General features: G+C 46.0%; 1 long non-coding RNA gene and 2 other non-coding genes across 5 annotated transcripts in view; 2 read left to right on the top strand and 1 right to left on the bottom strand.

Moving 5' to 3' along the window:
• Positions 1-24,916, top strand: part of LOC147578321 (uncharacterized) — a 49,046-nt gene extending 24,130 nt beyond the window's left edge. For 2 of the 3 annotated variants that reach the window (XR_015255075.1, XR_015255074.1), the window contains exons 3-5: positions 909-1,059; positions 13,843-14,450; positions 22,574-24,916. This is a non-coding gene — a long non-coding RNA (uncharacterized LOC147578321). Of the gene's footprint in view, positions 1-908; positions 1,060-4,079; positions 6,186-13,842; positions 14,451-22,573 lie in introns of those variants that run through there. The other variant, XR_015255077.1, reaches the window with a different exon arrangement.
• TRNAV-CAC (transfer RNA valine (anticodon CAC)) lies at positions 6,378-6,450 on the bottom strand. Its single transcript has one exon. It is a non-coding gene; the product is annotated as a tRNA-Val (tRNA).
• TRNAE-UUC (transfer RNA glutamic acid (anticodon UUC)) lies at positions 11,269-11,340 on the top strand. Its single transcript has one exon. It is a non-coding gene; the product is annotated as a tRNA-Glu (tRNA).
• Positions 24,917-25,976: the final 1,060 nt, after the last annotated feature.

The following is a 25,976-nucleotide window of genomic DNA, read 5'->3' as shown; positions in this document are numbered from 1 at the left end:
TGAGGGCACCGTAGTGCACGCAGTTCGCATGAACGGGTGTGTTTTTTCGTAGGTGTTTTCTTTAGTGTACAGGCTTAAAGGAACTCTTATGTGGGTGGTTCGTGCTGGGTAGGCCAAGGCCATGGTGCACACACTTCCCAAAGCTAGGGAGAAACTGCCTGTACCGTGGTCCAGATTCGTTTCCGTTCGTAACATGTTTAGGCTACGCGAGGAAGCAGCTCTGAATTTTGCACATGTTATATTCCCTGCAAATCTGAAGCGCAGTGAGACCTGAATCGTGGTCGGAAGCGTTGTGATCCAACCAGAAACCTACACTAGAGAGTCTTGGGAGTCAAAGGTGACCAGTTTCTCCTCTTGTGAGAGGCTGCAACTAGGCTGCGTCCTACTCTTTAAACACCTAACCTTGCCTAAGACTTCATTTTTTAAGCGTTAGTTTCCCTGTTTGGTGTCTGTCTTGCTTTTTTACGCCTTAAAGCCGTTACTAGCCGATTCCAAAGACACCACCCGCTCATCCTTCCCACCCCAAAGCAGCTTTTTCTATTTCTGGCTTTGGTTTTCCCTTCCTTCCATCTCTTCTCTCAGGCTCTTTCTTGATACCTTTTATAGACACGAAAACACTAGCTCTCTCTCAGCCTCCGGTTTGCACCTGGCACTCTTCAGTAGTGTGGCAAATTAGGAAGCTTCCTTAATAAGAAGGCAGCAAGAATTGTAAGTAACTTTTTTTTTTTTTTTTTTTTTTTTTTTAGCTCTCAAGTAATTTTAGATGTTCCCTGTCTGAAAATGCAGTTGCGGTGGTATATCCAACTCCGGTTTATAAGAAAACCAACCAGGTCCAGTGTTGATGACAGTCGTGCACATTTTGCCAATTCCCAGGATGTCTTCTTAACTTGCTCACTTCTGATCCACAGTTGTCCTGGCAAATAGAAACTACTTGACCAAAAGCAAACGGCAGGGCCATGGCGGGCAGAACCATCAAGCCTCCCTGGTGGGTACCTCAGGAACAGCATTCAGAAGCTGCTGAGACCACTGGAGAGACTAGGAGCAGGAGTTGAGTTGGAGGTAGGGAGTAGAGTTGGGGAAGGGGTTGTATACAAACAAGGGCAGGTCCAAAGAAGACTAAAAAAGTACACTGGAATGCGTCTCGAGTATTGAGGACACTGAAAGTAGAAGATGAACCTCAAAAACAGCATGCTGAGTGATAAAAAGAATACATACTTGTTGCGACCGGCGCAACAAACACCGAGATCAGGGTCCTGAGGGTAGGGGAATGTAAGAAAAAAAGAGAGAAGAGAAGACAGTTTGGGAACAGGAGGGTCCCATGGGCTGATGGCCCAAGTGACGGCTTTATTGTTGCTGTACACAATCTTTTATAATATAAGACTCTTATGGATCAGGTCATTCTAAGAATAAACAGGTTTCACATGGTCACTGCCAGCCAAAACATTTAGTTCTGTGTACCTTGTGAACTTTCTGAACGGGTCACAAGACCTTGTTGATAGATTGCTAGCAAAACACAGTTCCCATGTTTGTTTCTATTTGACTCGTGGTAGAAAAAGGGGAGGTAACATTACTGCCAACACCCGCAGACCACAGGCTTCAGGAATTAACTTTCTCAGCCTTGACAAGGCTTTCGTATGCCCTTGAAAGTGGGGGAATGGGAGGGGGAACCACCGGGTTGGCTGAGTCAACAGGGAACCGTTGCTCGACCCGGTCTCAGCCTGGCACCGGGGCCCGGCCTCCCACACATACTCTGTGGTTCCATCCATGTCAGTGTCTAGAACAGGCAAAACTAAGCCATAGTGACAAAACTAGATCATTGATTGCCTGGGACAGGAGGTGGTGTGGGGGATTGGCTGCAAACGGGCACAAGAAGACATTTTGGAGCAATAGAAATGTTCTTTGCTCTTGAACAGGGTAGTGGTTGCCTGGGTGCATCCAACTTGTCAAAACTCATCAAACTTGAAATGGATCCATTGTATTATTTACAAATTACACCTTAAGACTTTTGGTTTTAAAAACAAATCATTCCAATTTTAGTGTCTGAAGTGCAATTAATTAGTATTAGCCTTGGAAAGTTCTTTTAGAAAACTATCACTCATGTAGTGAACGATCCCTCCATATTTGTTTTGTATCTTTTTCTTCCGTGAAATTCATGCCCTATTAAACTCAATACTTTCAAATAAAAATAGGCTCTATAAGAGCTCAGTTTTTTATACAAGAATATTTGTAAATACATCCTCCCTATAGATTTATCAAATATGACTCCATTAGTAATTACCTAATGCATACAAAATTATTTTTTTATTTTAAGCTGTTTCAAAATTTTACATATACGTATTTTGTGCATCATTTGCATTTTACCATTTGTGTAATTTTACCATGTATAGCTTTTGCAAAAAATGTAGAACAACTTAAAAATAGATTTGAAGAAAAATATGTAAAGATGTTAGAAGTAGTTAATTCCAGGTGGTGGCATAAGGATGAATGCTTACCTTCTTCTGTTTGTTTGTTTGTTTGTTTGTTTGATGCCCGAGGTGGGGCTTGATCTCAAGACCCTGAGACCAAGAGTCGCATGCTCTATGGACTAAGCCAGCCAGGCGCCCCTATTTTTCATAGTTTTAAACTTAAAAAATGAGTGTCCTGGAAGTGAAAGAACAGAATAGATATGAAAGAGGTGTGAGGTAGGTGAGAGGAAAACATGAAGGGGAGGGAAAACCTGGTTCTGGCAGGAACCAGCATTTGGACAAAACCTGGACAACCAGGAATTGTCCAGCATTTTTAGCGGTTTTTAAAAGTAGGAGGCGTGTAAACATTGTGGTTCTCAGCCTATCTTCTGGAGCCAGGATGTCTTCAGTCCAAATTCCTGCTTTCCAATCCCACTCACTGGCTGAGTGGACAGGTTGCTTAATCTTTCCGGATCTCAGTTGTCTTACATGGAAAATGAGGACAGTGATATGAAGTGGGCCTGTTGAAAGGATTCAATGGTTGACTATGCCTGGGACAGGGTATCACCAATATTCCCTCAAGATCCCCACACCTCCTCCTAACCTCTTGCCCACGGCTACGCTATATGATGTCTAAATATGTGCAGCTGTGCAGCAGCATTATATTAAAAGTGTTTTGTTCTTGGGGTGCCTGGGTGGCTCAGTCGGTTAAGTGTCTGTCTTCATTCGGGTCATGATCTTGCGGTTCTGAGTGAGCCCAGCGTTGGGCTCTGTGATGACAGCTCAGAGCCAGGAGCCTGCTCCAGATCTGTGTCTCCCTTTCTCTCTGCCCCTCACCTGCAGGCACTGTGTCTCTCTCTCAAAAATGAATAAATATTAAAGGAATTTTATTTTAAAAAAGTGTTTTTTTCTTTTGCTCTTAATTAGAAATGCTCTAGGCTAAAATGATACATTAATTAACTCAGTTTAATATCATTGGAAGAACGTAAAGATAACAGTAGACCTTAAAATTGCAAATTGACTCGACACATAATGGAGAAATGCATGTGGAATATAAAAATATAAAATACCTAAAAACCTTTACCCCAAAATATTGTAAGAATAATTAAGTCACTATGACTTCCAGACTTCTAAGACTTACTCTCCATTTACAAATCTTATAGGATCTCTTTAATGTACTGAAACACATAATTTCATATTGTATAAACTCCTTAAATACTATTGGAATTGAAGTGCGCTTATTGGGCCAGTAAAACCAATATAGGAAATTTAGGTGGCTAAATGTCACCAGGAATTTGAAGAGAAAATAAATCCAAGACCTGTATAAACTAGAATATATCTACCAATATTTTCTATATTATTAGAAAACCTGGAAGACAACATAAAACAGTTTTTAGGCCACAACTATTAAACCAGTCGGATGCACACAAAAAGTCCTCTTTAGAAATATGACATGATATAAACATGTTCTGTGCCATTATATGTAAATTATTAAAATCCTTTAAAGTGTTTAAACGTATTCGAGATTCATCCTTTCTATCCACTTGATGTTTTCCCCTTGTACCTGAGTGCACGGAGAGCAATTTATCTACATCTAAACAGGGTTTTTTGTTTGTCTGTTTTCCCGGGTTACAGATTCAGCAAGAAAGGAAGTAGGAGGGGTGCCTGGCTGGCTCAATCCGGAGAGCATGGGACTCTTGATCTTTAAAAAAAAGAAAGAAAAGAAAGAGAAGGAAGGAAGGGCGGAGGCAGAGAAAGAAAAGGGTGAGGGGGACAAAACCCCATCAATAGCGTCCTTGCACGCCCCCCTTGGGTCCTGGAAATAGAAGCTCAGTCACTACCCCACTTGGGGAAGGGGCTCAACTGAATACACACCACAAATCAGGTTGCCTGTGTCTGCTTGGACTCAGAGTGGAGCCAGGACAAGCTCAAGGACAGGACGAGATAAGACCAAGCACCATTATCACAGGGCAGCCACCTACCTGACAGTGCCAAGGCAGACAATCCTGGAAAGCTCTTGAAAACTTCCCCTTCCCCTTGAAGACTTTCCCACCCGCTCCCCCTCATCCTCCCACCACGGGGAAAGGATCCTTCACCTTCCGTTGGGCCAGGACCCTTGAAGATCCCTGCAGGGCAGGAGAGCCTGGAGGGCAGGAGGATCCAGGGGGCAGCAGCTGCACTTCCCTGAAGGGTCTCTCCCCGGGTGGGGGGGTTCTAGAGCTCAGGCTCACCCTAGATCCACTGCCCACCAAAGCCACCAGGAGGAGTCCGGAGGGCAGCCGGTGCTGGGGGCACGACAACCTGGACGTGTTCCTACAAGCACAGGACACGCCTGGCCTGCCCTCTCCAGGAGAGCCGAAGAACCAACCGCCTGCCTGCCTGAAGCTTCTCTACAGCCTGAAGGGAACAGGTGTCTGCTTCCTGAAGGAACAGGAGGGCTCTCCTCCAGAGGACAAAGCCCTCCCCTGGCCCTGGAGGAAAGGTCCTGCAGAGGCTGGTTCTGCGGGACACTGCCCAAGGCAAAGGAGCAACCGCGGACCAAACAATCATCTGGAGATGACTGCACAAGTCCTGTCTGTACATGTGGAGCGAGAATGAGAAAACAAATGTGGGGCAATGTTAACTGGTGCACCTGGGTGAGGGATATAGGATGTGACCATTCTGGCAACTGTTTTGGTATGTTTCAAAGTTTGTTTGTTTGTTTGTTTGTTTGAAAGGAGTGACAAAGTCAAGTGCCAGGTTCTCTTTAGAGGAAAATGCTTGAAGTGAGACCTTGGGTTTCTGAGGTGAATGGAAGGGAGCCGCTGGCCTGGCTTCTCATCCCAGCTCTCCTCTCCCAGCCTGGCCATTACAAGGACCCGGACTCCTGACCTCCCGTATTTTAGGGGCTCAGTGCACAGCCACTTCTGCAAGCGTCCCTGGGTGCACACCAGACTCTGGGGGATGAAAAGGCAAATCCTAAGTATGGAGACAGCGCCACAAAGTCTCCTGGATTGGAATCGAACCTGAGCAGTAGCGGTGAAAAATCCAAATCCCATCCCACCGATCCGATCCCGGGGAATCCACCCACACAGGATCCCTGCTTCGGCCCCTGCAGATGAAAACCCTGAAAGTCAAGGTGACATTTCCCAGGCGGACAGAGCACAAGCGGAGGCGATTCCCAGCGGCGCAGGGCTGAATGCAGCCGCACAAGGCTCCCAGCCCTTGCCCTGCTGCTCACCACCTCTTCCAGCCTCAGCGACCCCTTGGGCCCTGACCACAAGGTGACTGGCCTGTGCCACACTCTAGTCCAGCTGGAGCCGTGTGTGTTGCAGAGCCAAGGCCGTGCTCTCTTTCTGAGCCTCGTTTGCTGATGGGTAAGGTGCGGACTCGGCTCTCAGCGGGGGGGAGGGGCGGAGTCCCTCTACTTGGCGACTTCCGAAGTAGCTCCAGAGCTGTCCTGACGACGGCACGGGGACGGGCTCCTTTGGTGTCCCCATGGGCTCATTAGGTGGAGCCTGAAACGCCTCACCTACGCGTCTTTGGCTCGGGTCCCAGGTGCAGCTGGTTTGTGTTCTTTGCGTTCTGTCAGGCAAATAAATACACCTGTTGCGCAAATGTGCCGCCCAGGGAAGAACGTGCTGCTTTTCAGAGCCACGGTCGCTGTGAGCCCGTCGGGCAGACGGAGGCGCCAGATGAGCAGGTCAGCGGATGCGTGGAAGTAGAGGTAACCTGAAGTGGGCCTCGTCCTGCGTGCCCTTGTTGGAGTGACTAACTGGGTGTGGCCCGCTCTCCAAGGTGACTGGGAGCAGACACACAGCGGCCAGGCCTGGTGGTCGAGTGCTGAGAAGGCTTTCAGGTGGCGGTGGGACTCCGGCCCTCGTTCTTTTTGCGTTTTAAAGGACAATAGATGGGGGGGCGGGGTTGGGGGGGGGGGTAGTGGTAAAAGGAAGCTGTTTCCGCCCGGTTTCGAACCGGGGACCTTTCGCGTGTGAGGCGAACGTGATAACCACTACACTACGGAAACGAGGCAGGCGGCCTGGTCTCCGGCTCTAACCCCCAAAAGCGGCATTTCGGCCACACTATCGGGCCGCCGACTTCGCTTGAACCGCCCAAGGCCCTGGAAACAGCCACAACCCTCCGAGCGAGGAGCCCGCGCCCCCGAAGCGGCCCTGGCAAAGGACCCCGTGCCTCCCCACTCCCTCCTCCCCCCCAGGACGGGACCCTGGCGCCCTCAGCAGCCTGGCCTTGGGAACCGCAACGAACGCAGTGTCCGCCTGCAGTACGAGGGGCCCCAGGACAGACGTCGGGTGCTTGCTCTTCCTCCGCCAACACTTTGGCTCTGCGACGCGCCGCGACCCTCCTGGCAGTGGGGTCCTTCCGATTCTTGCCGCTGTCGCTTATTCTACCCGGCTCATTTAGTTCAATATTTTAATCACACTTTCGTCTTTTAGCAGCTTCGGTAACATAGGTTGATATCTTAGGGCATTTGTCTGTTTGAAAATGTCAAATATCCAATATAGAACAAATCATGTTTTCTGGCCTGTAGTAAATACACTTAGGCGACCAGGCCAAATATAAACCACAAGAGTTTCAGGATTTGCCAGAAGGTGGAGGACCCAGGGACGCTCCGTGCATATTTTGTGATGACAGGATTTCTCCTCATAGGTCTTAGATTCTTTTTTAGGGGCAGTTTTATTTCAACTTTTGCAACACCCCAACCTTTTTTTTTTTTTGCGTCTTTAGTTTCCGTACTGACCAGGTCTTACAGTGTGAATTTCAGCAGAGGCAGGGATAGTTTTCGGAGAAAAGTAATGTCTGAAACGTTTTCAGGTTTGCCTCTGTTAAAGAACAAAAATTCTACTGAGTAATTTGATCTAATGGCTTTATTAGACACCCCACCGAGGTGGTTGGCCTTTTTCAACTTTGGCCCAAACTGGAGACCAGAACAGGAATGGACCATATCATTCTCATCAGTGACTGGATGGCCAGCTCCTAGAGGAGGCAGACTTTATGGTAGCTTTAGATCAGGAAATTTAATGCCATTATTCCCTTTCTTTCCCTCCTTGATCTATCTTCCTCTTTCTCTGCCCAGTGAGAGAAGATTCATTTTTCTGTTTTGTGGGATTTGGGGGCCCCATCAAGACAGAAGAGAGGGAGCGGGTGCCATTTCCTCTACAGGAGTGTGAATGGCTGCAGTCAGTGAGGAAACCACAAGCTCACTCCGTGCACACTCGCACCTCTCCGGGTCCTTCCAAACTCCGCCAAAGAACCTGTCGCTTCCCTGCAGGTTGAACAGGAACGTGTGGGGCTCCTGACTCTGCTACAGGAGAGGAGGTGCACACAGGACACGGGCCAGTAAGAGGGTGAAGTTGGGGGCAGAGCCAAAGACAAGCCACCCCTGATGAGGGAGCAAAAGGCAAACTGACAGGCTGAAAACCTCTCCCCCCCATGTAGGACATGTGTGATACTCCTGGGCACTCCTGGCTGCCCAAGAACAAAGGAAAGGGGGAAATCCAATGGTTAGCTGATAGAGATCATAGTCCTGCAGGACCTAAGTCTCCATCACCCCTGCATAGAGATGGGGGGAAACAAAGGCAGAAGGAAATGGCAGATAGAACTGTTTCCTTAAACCCTGCAGCCCATTGACAAATACTTGAGGCCAACAGAGTAAGTTTCTCTAGGAACCCCCTGCTGTCTTAATGCTAATGCTTTGCTAGAGGGAAAACAACCCTAGCTTGACAATAGCCAGGCCTCCACTATCCTGTGAGTCTTTAGCATATGAAAATCTCACTGGAAACTTCCCCTGGACTTTACCTCCCCCAACCCCATAGTATATAACCAGTCTCTCCTCATGGCCTCATGGTCCCTGGGCAGCTCTTTCTGCTCATGGTTGTTGTCCCCGTGCTTCAATAAATTCACCTTGTTGCATCAAAGACGGCTTCAAGAATTCTTTCTTGGCCATCGGCTCCGGACCCCACGAACCCCACTATCACCCAAAACCTCATCACCTCCACCGATGAGATAACAAAAGGCAAGCTGAGGGGAAAGGCAAAGTGACACCCTACATACCCCACCCCCATTCCTCAAGCACTAATATCTGCCCAGGAACAAAGAAAAGACAATGGTCAACCCCTAAAGATCAAAAGATCACAGTCATGCAGGATATGAAACTCCATCAGTGTGTCACTGTCTTTGTTACAGAGCCAGGAGATCTTGGAGGATTGGAGATTTATTTACATCAGTGGGCTCAGGGGAGAAGGTCTCTCCAAAGATCTGAGCCCCGAGCATAAGCATAGGGGCAATCTATAGCCTGCTACTTCCGCGTTGGTGGCAATTTGGCATGTGGCAAGTGGGGCAGGAAGAAGATCCCGGAAGGAGAGTCTTCCGGGCAGGGACTGGAATTCCCTATCAGTCCTGTCGGTGTTGTAGGTCGCGATCGCTTATGAACGCCGGACAGCAAAAACAGGATCAAAACAAGTTTATTGCGGCCGGGCCAGACAGGGAAATACAACAGGTCCCAAAAGTCTGGCCCCAAACAAGCTTTGGGAATGTCTTATAAAGGCTGTATTGACCAGTCGGGTTGCAAAGGGTGGCAGTTTGAAAGGGCGGGCACCAATCACACAATGTTGTAGGTCTTTAAAATATAAGGCGGGCACCAATCACACAGTCCTGAAGAATTTTAAAATATAACTTGTTGACTCTAGCTAGTTGAATGCTGAATCATATTGTTTATAATATTAGTTTTCTATCTAGTTCGAACAGAATGCGGTGCCCGAGAATGGGGAAGGGTGGTTACGCCAAGCAGGTTTACAGAAGCTCAAACAAGCAGTTAAGAGGGAGCTTTATCTCCCAGTAACTTAGCAAATGTGGTTTTAAGCAGAACTAATATTTAGGGAACAGGAGCAGCACTTCTATGAAAGCCCAAAACAAACACTGGTTCAGCATCTCATACGCTGGGGTCCTTCTAAGCTTACATAGGTCAGAGTTTACTCTTGGGCTACAGGAGGCTAGCTATGTTTGCCCTTTACAGTTGGCCGTCTTATAACATAATTTTTCCCTGTCAAGGTCAGGGTTTTTTTTTTCCCCATCATCTTAATGGTTTACAAGAAAAGCACAATGTTAATAATCGCCAGACCTCCAGGAACCTTATACACTCAATTTCCTGGAGCTCTAATGTCACCTTCATCTCCATAGGATAGAAAACTCTATATAATCAGTCACTCCTCACAATCTCAGTGCAGCTCTTTCTGCCCATAGGTCCTGTCCCCATGTTTTAATAAAACCACCTTTTTGCACTGAAAATGTCTGAAGAATTCTTTCTTGACTGTTCGCTCTCGACCCAAGCATCAGATCACATCACCCAACCATCCTGAGACTGTCTGGAACCTAAGACCTTGAGTGAGCCAAGGATCCCTTGTTTAAATCGATCTCCCCACTTTTATCAAGAGCATTGTTTGACCTATTCAGAAATCAAGAAAGAGGAGGAACGTGTAGATCAACATCCATACTTGATGAATTAATTCCTGACTAATTAATTAGATGTGGAAAACACAAATTCCTGACTAACTAGATGTGGGGGTTGAGCACTACATTGGAGTCAAAAAGAACTCTCTTAAGGTTTTTTGCTCTGAGCATTGGAAGCCTGGAAACAAAGGATTCCAACTGAGATGGAAACAATGTAAGTCTCAAAATGTTTTGGGGGGAGGGGGGCGACAATCCGAGTTCTGATCAGGGCCTTGCTTAAAAGAGATTTCTGACAAGGGAGCCTCAGGCAGGCTGAGGGCAAAATACAAGCTAGCATGCTAGCACATCCCATGGGATGTGTGTGACATTCCTCAGGCACTCCTGGCTGCCCCAGGACAAAGGAAAGGAAAGAAAACAAATGGCCAGCTGATAGAGATCACAGTCATACAGGACTTGGGTCTCCATCCGTTTACAAATATCTCAGTAAATTACAAGAAAAAGGCAGTCTTATCAATAGCCTAATGTCTAGAAACCTAGAGACTCGGTTTCCTAGAGCCCCAACATCACCTCTCCACAGTGATATGGGGAACAAAGGCAGAAGGAAATGGCAGGAAACTAAGTCTCCTTATAACCTGCAGCCCATTGACTGATACTTGAGGCCAGCAGAGTAAAATGTTTCCCAGGAACTCCCCACTGTCTTAATGCTAATGCTTTGCTAGAGGGAAAAACCACCTTAGCTGGACAATAGCAAGGCCTCAGGTATCTGGTATCTCCGGAGTCCTCTTTATCACAGCAAAGTCCCTCTGGAGGCCTCCCTTTTGACTCTACCTTCCCTAACTCCATAGTGTAAAACCAATCATTCTTCACAACGCAGCACAGCTCTTTCTGCCCACGGGTTGTCCCATGCTTTAATAAAATCACTTTTTGCACCAAAGACGTCTTCAAGAATTCTTTTTTGGTCTTCAGCTCTGGACCCCCCCCATCACCCTAAAACCTCACCATCCTGTTGTCATTGACACCAGGTCTCAGTGCTTAGCCCCTCCTCACCTTGGGAGCCTCCCATGCAGCCCCCTCACAGCAATCTGATCTCTCACGCATGTCTCTAGGAAAAGGTGCATCTCCAGGTCAGTTCTGAACTTGTAGTCTTAGAGGCACAAATACCCTGTGACTTGGTCACCTGGCTGCCTAGGCGGCCATTACTTGGGGGACAGGGCACCCCATGCGTAGCCTGTGGGCTTGCCTTTTAGGAAAATTTGGAGGGTAGGACCTAAAAGGTCCATCCCTGGAAGGAAGGAAGGATAGGGAGACTGAAAACAACTAGAGTAGCATTCCAATAGAGCTATCATCAGAGGGCAGGAAAAAGAGGTCAGCAACCAATTCCCTGGTGGTCTAGTGGTTAGGATTTGGCGCTTTCACCGCCACGGCCCGGGTTCGATTCCCGGTCAGGGAATGTGTTTTCATCAAAAGCCTCAGCACACAAGACCATTCTTTGGGTGCAAAGGTGTGTGGTGGCTTACCACAAAGCTGAAATGCCAGAAGGATCTGGTGTCTCTGAAATTGAATGAGGAAGGAAGAAAAGTGAGGGTGGTCTACTCCGGTCCCTTCCCAAAGGTGTGACTGTACCCACTCAGCTCCTCTTACATGTGCCCCCTAATTTATCTTCCTCTATACACCCTGGTTTTTGTCCTTTGCACACTTGGGGCAGGAGTGACTTTAGAGGTCATTTAAGCAGCTTGCCCAAGCTTAGACAGCCATGCAGAGATTCAAACCCAATATGCTAAGCTGCCATTTCTGACAGAATGAGTTAAGCTTCTGGTAATGGCTGCTTACTTTTTTCAGAGTAACTCTTGCAGATAGTATCTGTAAACTGGGGACAAAGTATGTTTCTAAAAGATTATCTGAAGGTGCTGGGGAGACTGAATAAAAGCGGGTAGACACAAAGAACTGTGTATGGTGACTTTTCCATTTTGCAAAGTTTTGGCCAAGAGCACACCTTGGTCTGCCCTACTTGGATCAGCTAAATTCCAGCACAAAACCAAACTGTCTTACTGGATTAAAGGAGCAGAGGACAATGTTTGGGTAAGCATAGCACTTGAAAAACCAAGAGGTGGGGTGGAATCCCGGGGGGGGGGGGGAGGGGGGGGAGGGGGGAAGCCACTGAAGAGAAGTTCTAAGTTGTGTGTAAAAAATTCTGCCCACGTTTCTGGCTGACTCCTGCATAATGTGTGTCAGGCAGACTCCAAGTAGTTCAACTAAAGCTAAAGTGACAACTGAAATTTCATCTGTCATCCATTGCAAGGGAGAGAATCTACAGTTTGATATGAACCAGGCCTGCTTTTATATAAATCCAGTGCTTTTCTAATACGTAACAATCTAGAATCTCTAGTGTACCATTCATGATATCCACAATACAACCCCAAATACTCTAATGAATGACACTGTTACTACTCTACCCATACTCAAGAAAAGACAATCATAGGAGACTGACCTAGAGATCACCCAAATGTTGAAAACAGGAGGCAAGAAATAGTAAGTCACAATTATAAATAACTATCTCAAGATTGTAAAGGAAAATATAATCTTAATAAATAAAAAGTTAGAAAATACTATCAGGAAATAGAAATAGTAAATGAAGGACCAAATGTAAACTCTGAAATTGGAAAAAGTTCTCAAAAAACAATCACTGGATGGATTTAACTGCATAATGGAATGACAAAAATTTAATGAATCTCAAGACAGAGAAACAGAAATCATCCTGATGAGGTTTTGGAATGGTGGTCGGATTCTCGAGAACCTCTTTGGTGCAAAGAGGTGATTTTAGGAGGCACCGGGGTGGCTTAGTCGGTTAAGGGTCAGACTTTGGCTCAGGGCATGATCTCATGGTCTGTGGTGTGTGAGTTCAAGCCCCACGTTGTAAGGGTTAAATTGTAGCTTAGGGTTCAACTGTAGCTTAACCACTTTTTTCTGCTTCTGTAACACTTGATTGCTCCAGGGATTAAGAGATACGGGAAGAAGTGGCGCCAGATGTAGGGTCGAGAAGGTCAACCGGTTGCGCCTTAATGACAGAATGTCTAGAATAAACACCCATATCCTAGAACTTGTTCCTTTATGTTGTTCCCATATGCTAAGACAATGTGGTTGGGGCTATAAAAACTATACGCTGGCTGTTCGGGACCGCACTCTGATCAAGAGTGTTGGTCCCGATCGGTCGGCCTTGCCTCTCGTTGCAATAAACTTTGCTGTGACTGTCACTGGCGCCCATAGCATTCTGTTCCAAGAGTCGTGTGGATGCAACATTTGGTGCATTGGCCAGGAAAGTTAAAGGTCTGAAACAGGGCCCTTTCCTCGGATTGCTCCGCTGACCCCTGGGAGGAGGCTTGGGATTGGGAGAGGTAAGGAATTCTTGGGGTGCGCCATTTGAATGACTCAAGAGGGTCTGCTGGACCAGCTATAGACGCAGAGTCAGGGCTCCTACCAGGACGCCGGTGGACCCCATTTGGGTTGAATTTTTTTTTGGTCAAAAACGATATTTTCAGGTGGCTGCCATGGCCTACTGGCCTAGAGATCTCAAACTTGTGTTCTCTTTGTGTCTTAATTGTTTTCTTCCTGTTGACTGTGCGTCCTTGTCAGTTTTGCCTATCTCTCAAAATCAGAGTACCCCCACCCCTCTGAGTCTCATACTAACCCATTTCCAGGACTATAGGAGAGCTGCCTCCGTTTTCAGCTTCCACGCCAAGAAGCTGGTCCTTTGAACTCTCTGTGAGGTAGAATGGACCAGCTTTCAGGTCGAATGGCCTCCGCAGAGGTCCTTTGACCTGACTTTGGTATATAAGGTTCATGCTATTGTCTATTCCAGGCACGAAGACCAAGTCCCATATATTGAGGCATGGAGACCCTCATCGAAAACCCTCCAGATTGGCTAAAACCATTCCTTCCCTCTCGCCTCCCTAAGGTACAGGCTTTGCCGCTCACTGGCCATCCACTTGAAGCTCAAAGTCCGAGTCTTGATGGGACTAAGCGGCCGTCCCCTCTACAGTCTGCACTGGAGGAGGAAGAAGAAACTTACCCCCTGCTGCCCTATAGTTCTCGCCCGGAGAATACGGGTCAGGATGCTTCAGACCAGGAGGCAAGCCTAAGTTGAGATACTCCCCTGAGCCCATCTCACACCGGGTCAGGAACCTCCTTCCATCCCCCTCCCGCTGCCCTACCCCTTCGGCCCAGGGCCACCCCTGCAGGGTGATGTCCGACCCTTTATGACGTATGTACCCTCTTCCACTAGCGACCTTTATAATTGGAAGCTTCAAAAGCCCCCATTCTCAGAAGAACCCCAAGCATTAACTTCTCTCCTTGAAACTATATTTGTGACCCATCAGCCAACTTGGGATGACTGCCAGCAGCTCTTGCAGGTTCTCTTCACTACTGAGGAATGGGATAAGATCCGTCACGAGGCCCGGAAACTGGTGATGGGGCCAAACAGGCAACCCACTGAGGATCCCGCCTTACTCAAGGAAGTCTTTCCTTCCTCACACGCTGAAGATTGGGACCCAAACATTCCTCACGGTAGGCGATCATTTACCCTATTTCACCAGACTCTACCGGGAGGTCTCCAAGCAGCCGCCCACCAGCCCACAAACATGTCTAAGGTAACTAAAGTAGTTCAAGGGATTGAGGAGAGCCCCTCAGCCTTCTTAGAGAGGCTCATGGAGGCGTACCGTACCTTTACCCCTGTAGACCCTGAGGCACCTAAAACTAGACGGGCATTAAACCTGGCCTTTGTCTCATAGGCAGCTTCAGACATTCGAAAGAAATTACAAAAAATTAGATGGGGTTGAAGGAAAAAATTTATCTAAACTAGTTGAAATTGCCCCAAAAGTCTTTAACAACAGGGACTCTCAGAAAGAAAGACAAACAAAAAAGATGACGAGGGTGGTAGCAGCTGTCCTGGATGCCTGCAAGGGAAGGGGACCCAAAGGGACTAGAGAATTTCGGTCTGGACAAGAAAAAAAAGACAAATAAAAGGTTAGAGCGCCACGAGGAAAAAACCAATGTGTGTATTGCAAGCAAGAGGGACATTGGAAAAAAGATTGCCCAACTTAGCCCAGTGCAAAACTCGGTCACCCCAGGCATCTATCATGGAAGTTGATTCCCACTGACAGGGCCGCAGCTCGGTGGCCTGTTCTGAGCCGTTGGTTACTATTAATATAGGGGGCCAGCCTAAGACTTTCTTGGCGGATACTGGAGCAACCTTTTCTGTTCTAAAACAAGATCCTGGCCCCACTGGGTGAGGAGCAACCTTGGTACAGGGTGGGACTGGGTCTCCAACTTGTAAATGGACCACTGAACAAAAAGTGGATTTGGGCTGTAAGACTGTTATGCATTCTTTCTTAATCATGCCTGAATGCCCCTACCCTGGATTACTAGATAGGGACCTACTGCATAAACTAACGGCTTCTTTGAGATTCACTAAAGGGGGTATGCATGTTAAAGTCGGCCAGTTTGGCCCAACAACAGTCATGGTGACTGTGCCACTTGGGGAAGAGGGCCTGCTCACTCCAGTGCCCAATGAAAGTGTCCATACAGTCAATCCCCTCCTTAAAAGCCTCTAGGCAGTCTTCCCCCAGGTATGGGCCGAGACCAATCCACCTGGGCTGGCGATTCATCAAGCTCCGATAATAGTGGAAATTAAGGCGTCTGTGCTTCCAGTAAGACTGAAACAATATCCTATGTCCCGGGAGGCTAGGCGGGGAATCGCCGTTCACATCAAGAGTTTGTGCGACTCGGGCATTTTGATCCCATGCAAATCACCGTGGAACACTCCGATTCTTCCTGTCTGGAATCCTAACTCATCCGATTTCCAGCCAGATCAGGATCTGAGAGCAGTAAATGCCAGGGTAATGGACATTCATCCCACTGTACCCAACCCTTATACTCTCCTTAGTTTGCTTCCCCCTTCTCAGGTGTATTATACAGTTCTGGACTTAAAAGATGCCTTCTTTGCCATCCCACTGACCCCCAAAGCCAGCCACTGTTTGCATTTGAATGGACCGATCCTGAAGAGGGAAAAGCCGGACAGCTCACCTGGACGCGACTCCCCTAGGGATTCAAAAATTCTCCTACTCTTTTTAATGAAGCCTTGCACCAGAATTTAGAATCATTTCGAATCTCCAAACCGCAGGTAACTCTGTTGCAGTATGTTGATGATATCTTGCTGGCGGCCCCCCCTCTCATTCAGAATGCCTGAGCACCACCAAGGGACTCTTAAATCTTCTACAAAAACTGGGGTACCGAGTGTCAGCCAAAAAAGCACAAATCTTGAAAGAGGAAGATGGCAGCATAGGAGGACGCTGGGCTCACCGTGTCCTGCTGATCAGTTAGATTCCACCAACACCTGCCTAAATAACCCAGAAAACCACCAGAAGAGTAGCAGAATGGATTCTCTGGAGCCAAGAGAGGACGAGAGGCCCACGGAAGAGGGTAGGAGGGGCAGAGAGGTGGTGCACGCTACACGGACTGGCGGGAGGGAGCCGGGCCGAGGGGCAGCCCACCGGCCAAGCAGAGCCCCGGAGTCTGGCTTGCAAAAGTGGAGGGGCTAGATGGAGTGTGTTCTGACAGCAAGCGGGACTTAACATCTGGAAGGTTATAAGTTAACAGCTCTGCTCGGAGAGTGGGAGGGCTGGAGGACAACGACAACGGGAGGGAGAGCTGTTGAGCCCCTGATGACAGAGCTCAGCTTGGCGGGGAACAAAGGTGCTTGCCAGCGCCATCTCCCTCGCCCATCCCCCAGCCCAAATCCCAAAGGGAACCAGTTCCTGTCAGGAAACTTCCTTGCACCACACAAACACCCAACGCTGTGCTTCTGCGGATCCATCCCTCCAGCGGGTGGGTCTGACTCCCTCCCGGTGCCGCAGGGCCCCTCCCGAAGCAGATCTCCGAAGGAAAAGCGAGCTGAGCCTGCCCCCCCCCCCCCCCGCGCCTGTGCACCTTGCCGATCCACCCCAGCTAATACGCCAGATCCCCAGCACCACAAGCCTGGCAGTGTGCAAGTAGCCCAGACGGGCCATGCCACCCCACAGTGAATCCCACCCCTAGGAGAGGGGAAGAAAAGGCACACACCAGTCTGACTGTGGCCCCAGCAGTGGGCTGGGGGCAGACATCAGGTCTGACTGCGGCCCTGCCCACCAACGCAAGTTATTCAAGACAGCACAGGGGAAGTACCCCGCAGTTCCGCACCACTCCAGGGACTATCCAAAATGACGAAATGGAAGAATTCCCCTCAAAAGAATCTCCAGGAAATAGCAACAGCTAGCGAACTGATCAAAAATGATTTAAACAATATAACAAAGTGAATTTAGGATAATAGTCATAAAATTAGTCGCTGGGCTTGAAAACAGTATAAAGGACAGCAGAGAATCTATTGGTACAGAGATCAAGGGACTAAGGAACAGCCAGGAGGAGCTAAAAAATGCTATCAATGAGCTGCAAAATAAAATGGAGACAACTACGGCTCGCATTGAAGAGGCAGAGGAGAGAATAGGTGAACTAGAAGATAAAATTATGGAAAAAGAAGAAGCTGAGAAAAAGAGAGATAAAAAAATCCAGGAGTATGAGGGGAAAATTAGAGAACTAAGTGACGCACTAAAAAGAAATAATCTACCCATAGTTGGTATTCCAGAGGAGGAAGAGAGAGGGAAAGGTGCTGAAGGTGTACTTGAAGAAATAATAGCTGAGAACTTCCCGGATCTGGGGAAGGAAAAAGGCATTGAAATCCAAGAGGCACAGAGAACTCCCTTCAGATGTAACTTGAATCAATCGTCTGCACAACATATCATAGTGAAACTGGTAAAATACAGGATAAAGAGAAAATTCTGAAAGCAGCTAGGGATAAATGTGCTCTAACATATAAAGGGAGACTGATAAGACTCATGATGGATCTCTGTACTGAAACTTGGCAGGCCAGAAAGGAATGGCAGGAAATCTTCAATGTGATGAAGAGAAAAAATATGCAGCCGAGAATCGTTTATCCAGCAAATCTGTCATTTAGAATAGAAGGAGAGATAAAGGTCTTCCCAAACAAAAACTGGAATTCGTCACCACTAAACCAGCCCTACAAGAGATCTTAACGGGGATCCTGTGAGACAAAGTACCAGAGACATCGCTACAAGCATGAAACCTATGGACATCACAATGACTCTAAACCCATATCTTTCTATAATAACACAATGTAAATGGACTAAATGCACCAACCAAAAGACATAGGGTATCAGAATGGATAAAAAAACAAGACCCATCTATTTGCTGTCTACAAGAGACTCATTTTAGACCTAAGGACACCTTCAGATTGAGAGTGAGGGGATGGAGAACTATTTATCATGCCACTGGAAGTCAAAAGAAAGCTGGAGTAGCCATACTTATATCCGACAAACTAGACTTTAAATTAAAGGCTGTAACAAGAGATGAAGAAGGGCATTATATAATAATCACAGGGTCTATCCATCAGGAAGAGCTAATAATTATAAATGTCTATGCGCCGAATACAGGAGCCCCCAAATATATAAAACAATTACTCACAAACATAAGCAGCCTTATTGATAAGAATGTAGTAGTTGCAGGGGACTTTAATACCCCACTTACAACAATGGATAGATCATCTAGACACACGGTCAATAAAGAAACAAGGGCCCTGAATGATACATTGGATCAGATGGACTTGACAGGTACATTTAGAACTCTGCATCCCAAAGCAACAGAATATTCTTTCTTCTCGAGTGCACATGGAACATTCTCCAAGATAGATCACATACTGGGTCACAAAACAGCCCTTCATAAGTATACAAGAACTGAGATCATACCATGCATACTTTCAGACCACAATGCTATGAAGCTTGAAATCAACCACAGGAAAAAGTCTGGAAAACCTCCAAAAGCATGGAGGTTAAAGAACACCCTACTAAAGAATGAATGGGTCAACCAGGCAAGTAGAGAAGAAATTAAAAAATATATGGAAACAAACAAAAATGAAAATACAACAATCCAAATACTTTGGGATGCAGTGAAGGCAGTCCTGAGAGGAAAATACATTGCAATCCAGGCCTATCTCAAGAAACAAGAAAAATCCCAAATACAAAATCTAATAGCACACCTAAAGGAAATAGAAGCAGAACAGCAAAGACAGCCTAAACCCAGCAGAAGAAGAGAAACAATAAAGATCAGAGCAGAAATAAACAATATAGAATCTAAAAAAACTATAGAGCAGGTCAACGAAACCAAGAGTTGGTTATTTGAAAAAAATAAACAAAATTGATAAACCTCTAGCCAGGCTTCTCAAAAAGAAAAGGGAGATGACCCAAATAGATAAAATCATGAATGAAAATGGAATTATTACAACCAATCCCTCAGAAATACAAGCAATTATCAGGGAATACTACGAAAAATTATATGCCAACAAACTGGAAAACCGGGAAGAAATGGACAAATTCCTAAATACCCACACACTTCCAAAACTCAATCAGGAGGAAACAGAAAGCTTGAACAGACCCATAACCAGCGAAGAAATTGAATCAGTCATCAAAAATCTCCCAACAAATAAGAGTCCAGGACCAGATGGCTTCCCAGGGGAGTTCTACCAGACGTTTAAAGCAGAGATAGTACCCATCCTTCTCAAGCTATTCCAAAAAACAGAAAGGAAAGGAAAACTTCCAGACTCATTCTATGAAACCAGTATTACTTTGATTCCTAAACCAGACAGAGACCCAGTAAAAAAAGAGAACTACAGGCCAATATCCCTGATGAATATAGATGCAAAAATTCTCAATAAGATACTAGCAAATCGAATTCAACAGCATATAAAAAGAATTATTCACCATGATCAAGTGGGATTCATTCCTGGGATGCAGGGCTGGTTCAACATTCGCAAATCAATCAACGTGATACATCACATTAATAAAAGAAAAGATAAGAACCATATGATCCTGTCAATCGATGCAGAAAAGGCCTTTGACAAAATTCAGCAACGTTTCTTAATAAAAACCCTTGAGAAAGTTGGGATAGAAGGAACATACTTAAACATCATAAAAGCCATTTATGAAAAGCCCACAGCTAACATCATCCTCAATGGGGAAAAACTGAGAGCTTTTTCCCTGAGATCAGGAACACGACAGGGATGTCCACTCTCACCACTGTTGTTTAACATAGTGTTGGAAGTTCTAGCATCAGCAATCAGACAACAAAAGGAAATCAAAGGCATCAAAATTGGCAAAGATGAAGTTAAGCTTTCACTTTTTGCAGATGACATGATATTATACATCGAAAATCCGATAGACTCCACCAGAAGTCTGCTAGAACTGATAACATGAATTTAGCAAAGTTGCAGGATACAAAATCAATGTACAGAAATCAGTTGCATTCTTATACACTAATAATGAAGCAACAGAAAGACAAATAAAGAAACTGATCCCATTCACAATTGCACCAAGAAGCATAAAATACCTAGGAATAAATCTAACCAAAGATGTAAAAGATCTGTATGCTGAAAACTATAGAAAGCTTATGAAGGAAATTGAAGAAGATATAAAGAAATGGAAAAACATTCTGTGCTCATGGATTGGAAGAATAAATATTGTCAAAATGTCAATACTACCCAAAGCTATCTACACATTCAATGCAAACCCAATCAAAATTGCACCAGCATTCTTCTCAAAGCTAGAACAAACAATCCTAAAATTCATATGGAACCACAAAAGGCCCTGAATAGCCAAAGTAATTTTGAAGAAGACGACCAAGCAGGAGGCATCACAATCCCAGGCTTTAGCCTGTACTACAAAGCTGTAATCCTCAAGACAGCATGGTATTGGCACAAAAACAGACACATAGACCAATGGAATAGAATAGAAACCCCAGAACTAGACCCACAAAAGTATGGCCAACTAATCTTTGACAAAGCAGGAAAGAATATCCAATGGAAAAAAGACAGTCTCTTTAACAAATGGTGCTGGGAGAACTGGACAGCAACATGCAGAAGATTGAAACTAGACCACTTTCTCACACCATTCACAAAAATAAACTCAAATGGATAAAGGACCTGAATGTGAGACAGGAAACAATCAAAACCCTAAGGAGAAAGCAGGAAAAGACCTCTCTGACCTCAGCCGTAGCAATTTCTTACTTGACACATGCTCAAAGGCAAGGGACTTAAAAGCAAAAATGAACTACTGGGACCTTATCAAGATAAAAAGCTTCTGCACAGCAAAGGAAACAATCAACAAAACTAAAAGGCAACCAACGGAATGGGAAAAGATATTTGCAAATGACATATTGGACAAAGGGCTAGTATCCAAAATCTATAAAGAGCTCACCAAACTGCACACCCAAAAAACCAAATAACCCAGTGAAGAAATGGGCAGAAAACATGAATAGACACTTCTCTAAAGAAGACATCCAGATCGCCAACAGGCACATGAAAAGATGCTCAACGTCGCTCCTTATCAGGGAAATACAAATCAAAACCACACTCAGGTATCACCTCACACCAGTCAGAGTGGCCAAAATGAACAAATCAGGAGACTATAGATGCTGGAGAGGATGTGGAGAAATGGGAACCCTCTTGCACTGTTGGTGGGAAGGCAAACTGATACAGCCGCTCTGGAAAACAGTGTAGAGGTTCCCCCCAAAATTAAAAATAGACCTACCCTATGACCCAGCCGTAGCACTGCTAGGAATTTACCCAAGGGATACAAGAGTACTGATGCATAGGGGCACTTGTACCCCAATGTTTATAGCAGCACTCTCAACAATAGCCAAATTATGGAAAGAGCCTAAATGTCCATCAACTGATGAATGGATAAAGAAATTGTGGTTTATATACACAATGGAGTACTATGTGGCAATGAGAAAGAATGAAATATGGCCCTTTGTAGCAACGTGGATGGAACTGGAGAGTGTGATGCTAAGTGAAATAAGCCATACAGAGAAAGACAGATACCATATGTTTTCACTCTTATGTGGATCCTGAGAAACTTAACAGAAACCCATAGAGGAGAGGAAGGAAAAAAAAAAAAAAAAAAAGAGGTTAGAGTGGGAGAGAGCCAAAGCATAAGAGACTGTTAAAAACTGAGAACAAACTGAGGGTTGATGGGGGGTGGGAGGGAGGGGAGGGTGGGTGATGGGTATTGAGGAGGGCACCTTTTGGGATGAGCACTGGGTGTTGTATGGAAACCAATTTGACAATAAACTTCATATATTGAAAAAATAAATAAAGCTGAAATTCTAGACCTTCTAGCAGCCATCTGGGAGCCTGCGAGACTCAGGATCATTCACTGCCCAGGACATCAAAAAGGCGACTCCCTAGAGGCAGTCAGAAACCGCCTTGCTGAGGTGGCAGCCTGAGAAGCTGCCCTAACTAAAAAGTAAAGGTTCTTTGGTGCTACCGATCTTAATAGAGCCCTTGCTTCTGCCGGAGCCCAGTTACACTCGTAAAGATTTAGAGTGGGTTTCAAGAAAAGGGGGAAGTATGATACCAGGACAAAAGTGGGTTCAGGATCCTGAAGTTACCTTACAAATTGTAACTTAACCAAATTGTGCCTTGAGACGGGGGAAAATTGGGTTGATGTTCTGCCTTTTGCCCTTTTGCGAGCGCGTTGTACTCCATTTGTCAAGGGATTTTCCCCTTACGAAATTTTATTTGGCAGACCTCCACCTATCCTACTGAGGCTAGGAGACGACGTAAAGGAACAGCTGGAACAGGACCACTTGCTGGCTTCACTCATGGCCCTGCAACATGTACAAAAGGAAATAACCGGGGACTTAAAAGAAGCCTTCGCTCATCCTCCTGTTCTTCCCCACCCCTTTCAACCACGAGACTTAGTCTAGGTCAAGAGGCATGAGCTTAAAACCCTGGAGCCGCGCTGGAAAGGACCGCACACCGTGATCCTAACTACACCCACGGCCGTGAAGATAGATGGTGTCCGAACCTGGATTCATCACTCTCAGGTTAAGAAAACTGCATGAGGGCAGAAACACCCCAGGCTGATATGGAACCAGAGAACGAACAGCAATGGAAGGTCCAAAGGCACCCAGAGGATCCTTTAAAGATAAGACTAATGCGGGCATAATAATAATTGCCTGGGTTTGTATAATGATAAGCTTGGGAAACTGTACGAGATTGCACCCCCTATCTTTTTGGCCATACTGATGGGAACTCAGGGACACAGTCACGGGAAAGGTAGTAGCGTCTAATACCTCCTCCACTAGGCCCCGTTTTTTCTTTGACTTATGTGACCTAGTGGGTGAATCATAGGGAACTTTACTAATTATAAACAGCCAATGGGGTTTTGTTCCTCCAGTCCCAGAAAACCCCTATATGACTACTTATGGATGTGGACACAGGGATCAAGAACAAAAATTGGCAGGTATAACAGGGATGTACGGCTGCCCAGCAGGTAAAAAAGATGAATGTGAAGGAGAGGGTCAGTACCACTGGGCCAAGTGGGGTTGTGAGACGCTAGCCCCCTGGCTAGCAGGACAGGGCCTTGACCCCCTAATCACTCTCCTTAGAGTCCCGAAACCCCAATGTGAGATCTCAGGAACCTGTAACCCAACAAAAAGTATGTTTAAAAAAGGTTTCTAGTTCCAGTACTTTCCCCTCCTTTTGGGACACTGGACACACTTGGGGTCTCCAGATGTATACTTCAGGAGTTGATAAGGGCACTTCCTTTACTATACAGAGGGTTAAGAGAAGAACTCCACCCAATCCAATAAGGCCAAACAAGGACATGATTTTATCCCCCCGCTCCTTCTGACTGTCCCTTCCCAACCTACCCTGCAATCGGGTGCCCCCACAAAGTCAGAATTACCGACTACAAGTCATCTCCAAAACCCATTCTCCCCTGAGACACATTGGTTAGAGGTAGTAAATTCTATGTATGCCTGGCTGAATTCATCTCACACCAAGATTGTACAAGATTGTTGGCTGTGTTTAAACCCTAAACCCCCATATTATGTGGGAGTGGCTACAAATGCTAGCATTGGACAAGACATAGAAAAACATGTCATAAAATTGCAAAATCCAAGCATGTCATTGTGCCCTTGGGGTTCGTGACCAATTTTAACGCTAGGAGACCTCCAAAGGCAGGGTTGGTGCATAGTGTCCCAAGAACATAATTGGCAGACCTCCCCTTACAAAAACTCTTGTGCAGAAGTGTACATTCCAAGTAGTTCAGATACCGATAGCGCCCAAGATATAGCATACCGAGGCCCTACTGGAGCCTGGTTTGCTTTCTCATCAGGAATTATCCCCTGCATTGCAGCTGCGTACTTTGGAGTCGGCACCCGAGAGATTTGTATCCTAGTTCACATTCTCCTGCAAATATACCTATAGAGCGGAGAGGCAGGGAGAGAACATTTACTTCTATTAGAAGGACAATCCAGGACAAAAAGGGCAGCCCCAGTCCTTATTCCACTTCTGGTGGGACTAGGAATTGCGGGATCCACAGCTGTTAGAACTGCTGGACTCATCGTAGGAGACCAAAATTTCAAAACCTTGAGCAAGCAAGTAGACCTAGACCTAGGCTACTTGGAAACTTCAATCTCTAAGCTAGAACAACAGGTAGATTCTTTAGCCGAGGTTGTATTGCAGAACAGAAGAGGACTTGATTTACTCTTTATGAAGGAGGGAGGCCTTTGCATGGCCCTCGGGGAAACATGCTGTTTTTATGCCAATAATTCTGGAGTAATCCGAGACACTCTCAGCCTGGTCAGAGATAACCTTAGAGCTAGAGAACAGGACAGACAGGCCAAGAATAATTGGTACCAAAGCTTGTTCTCTTGGTCCCCTGGCTCATATTGTTGCTCACCGCCATAGCTGGGCCGCTGCTATTGTTACTTCTTGGGTTAACTATCGGCCAGTGCATTATCAATTGGGTAGTACAGTATGTCAACAGAGAGTTGGTGAAGTAAAAATTATGATGATTAGATCCAATTATGTCCCCTTAGTCCTTAATAATGAATCAAGGGATTGATTCATTAACAAGACAAAGGGGGGAATGTAAGGGTTAAATTGTAGTTTAGGGTTAAACTGTAGCTTAACCGCTTTGTTCTGCTTCTGTAAGTAACAGTTCATTGCTCAAGGGATTAAAGAGATACTGGAAGAAGTGGCGCCAGATGCAGGGTCAAGAAGGTCAACTGGTTGCGCCTTAACGACAGAATGTCTAGAATAAACACCCACATCCTGGAACTTGTTCCTTTATGTTGTTCCCATATGCTAAGACAATGTGGTTGGGGCTATAAAAACTCTATATGCTGGCTGTTCGGGGCCGCACTCTGATCAAGAGTGTTGGTTCCGATCGGTCGGCCTTGCCTCTCGTTGCAATAAACTTTGCTGTGACTGTCACTGGTGCCCGTAGCATTCTGTTTCAGGAGTCGTGTGGATGCAACAACAGCAGGCTCTGTGCTGGCAGCTCAGAGCCTGGAGCCTGCTTTGGATTCTGTCTCTTTGCCCTGGTCCCCACTGGTGCTCTCTCTCCCTCTCAAAAATAAACATTTTTTAAAAAGTGACTTTATTAAAGCATGGGGACAGGACCCTTGGGAAGAAAGAGCAGCACTGGGGTTGTAAAGAGAGACTGGTTATATACTATTGAGTTCGGGGAGGTAAAGATGAAAGGGAGGCCTTTTGATATGCTACAAGAAGACTCCTGAGATGCCAGGGGCATTAACATTAGGACAATAGGAGTTCCTGGAGAAGTGTTATATTCTATATTTGCCTCACTGGGCTCAGGTTATAAAGAAACTTAATTTTACCGCCATTTCCTTCTTGCCTTTGTTTCCCACATCACTAAGCAGAGGAAGGTGATATTAGGGGCTCCAGGAAACTATAGGTTTGTGGAGATTAGGCTATTGATAAGATTGCTGTTTTCTTGTCATTTACTACTAAGACATTTGTAAACTGATGGAGACGCATGTCCTGTATGACTGTGATTTCTGTTAACCGTTTGTCCCCCCCCCTTTTTTTTTGTTCTTGGGCAGCCAGGGGTGCCTGAGGAGTATCACACATAACTCACCTTGGGGGTGGGGGAAGTTGTGCTAGCTCGTGTTTGG

Source organism: Puma concolor, chromosome C1, assembly GCF_028749965.1.
Source record: "Puma concolor isolate L17-30 chromosome C1, mPumCon1.1.hap2, whole genome shotgun sequence".
NCBI lineage: Eukaryota > Metazoa > Chordata > Mammalia > Carnivora > Felidae > Puma > Puma concolor.
The sequence above is the reverse complement of the archived record's forward strand: the minus strand, read 5'-3'. Positions and strand labels throughout refer to the sequence as shown.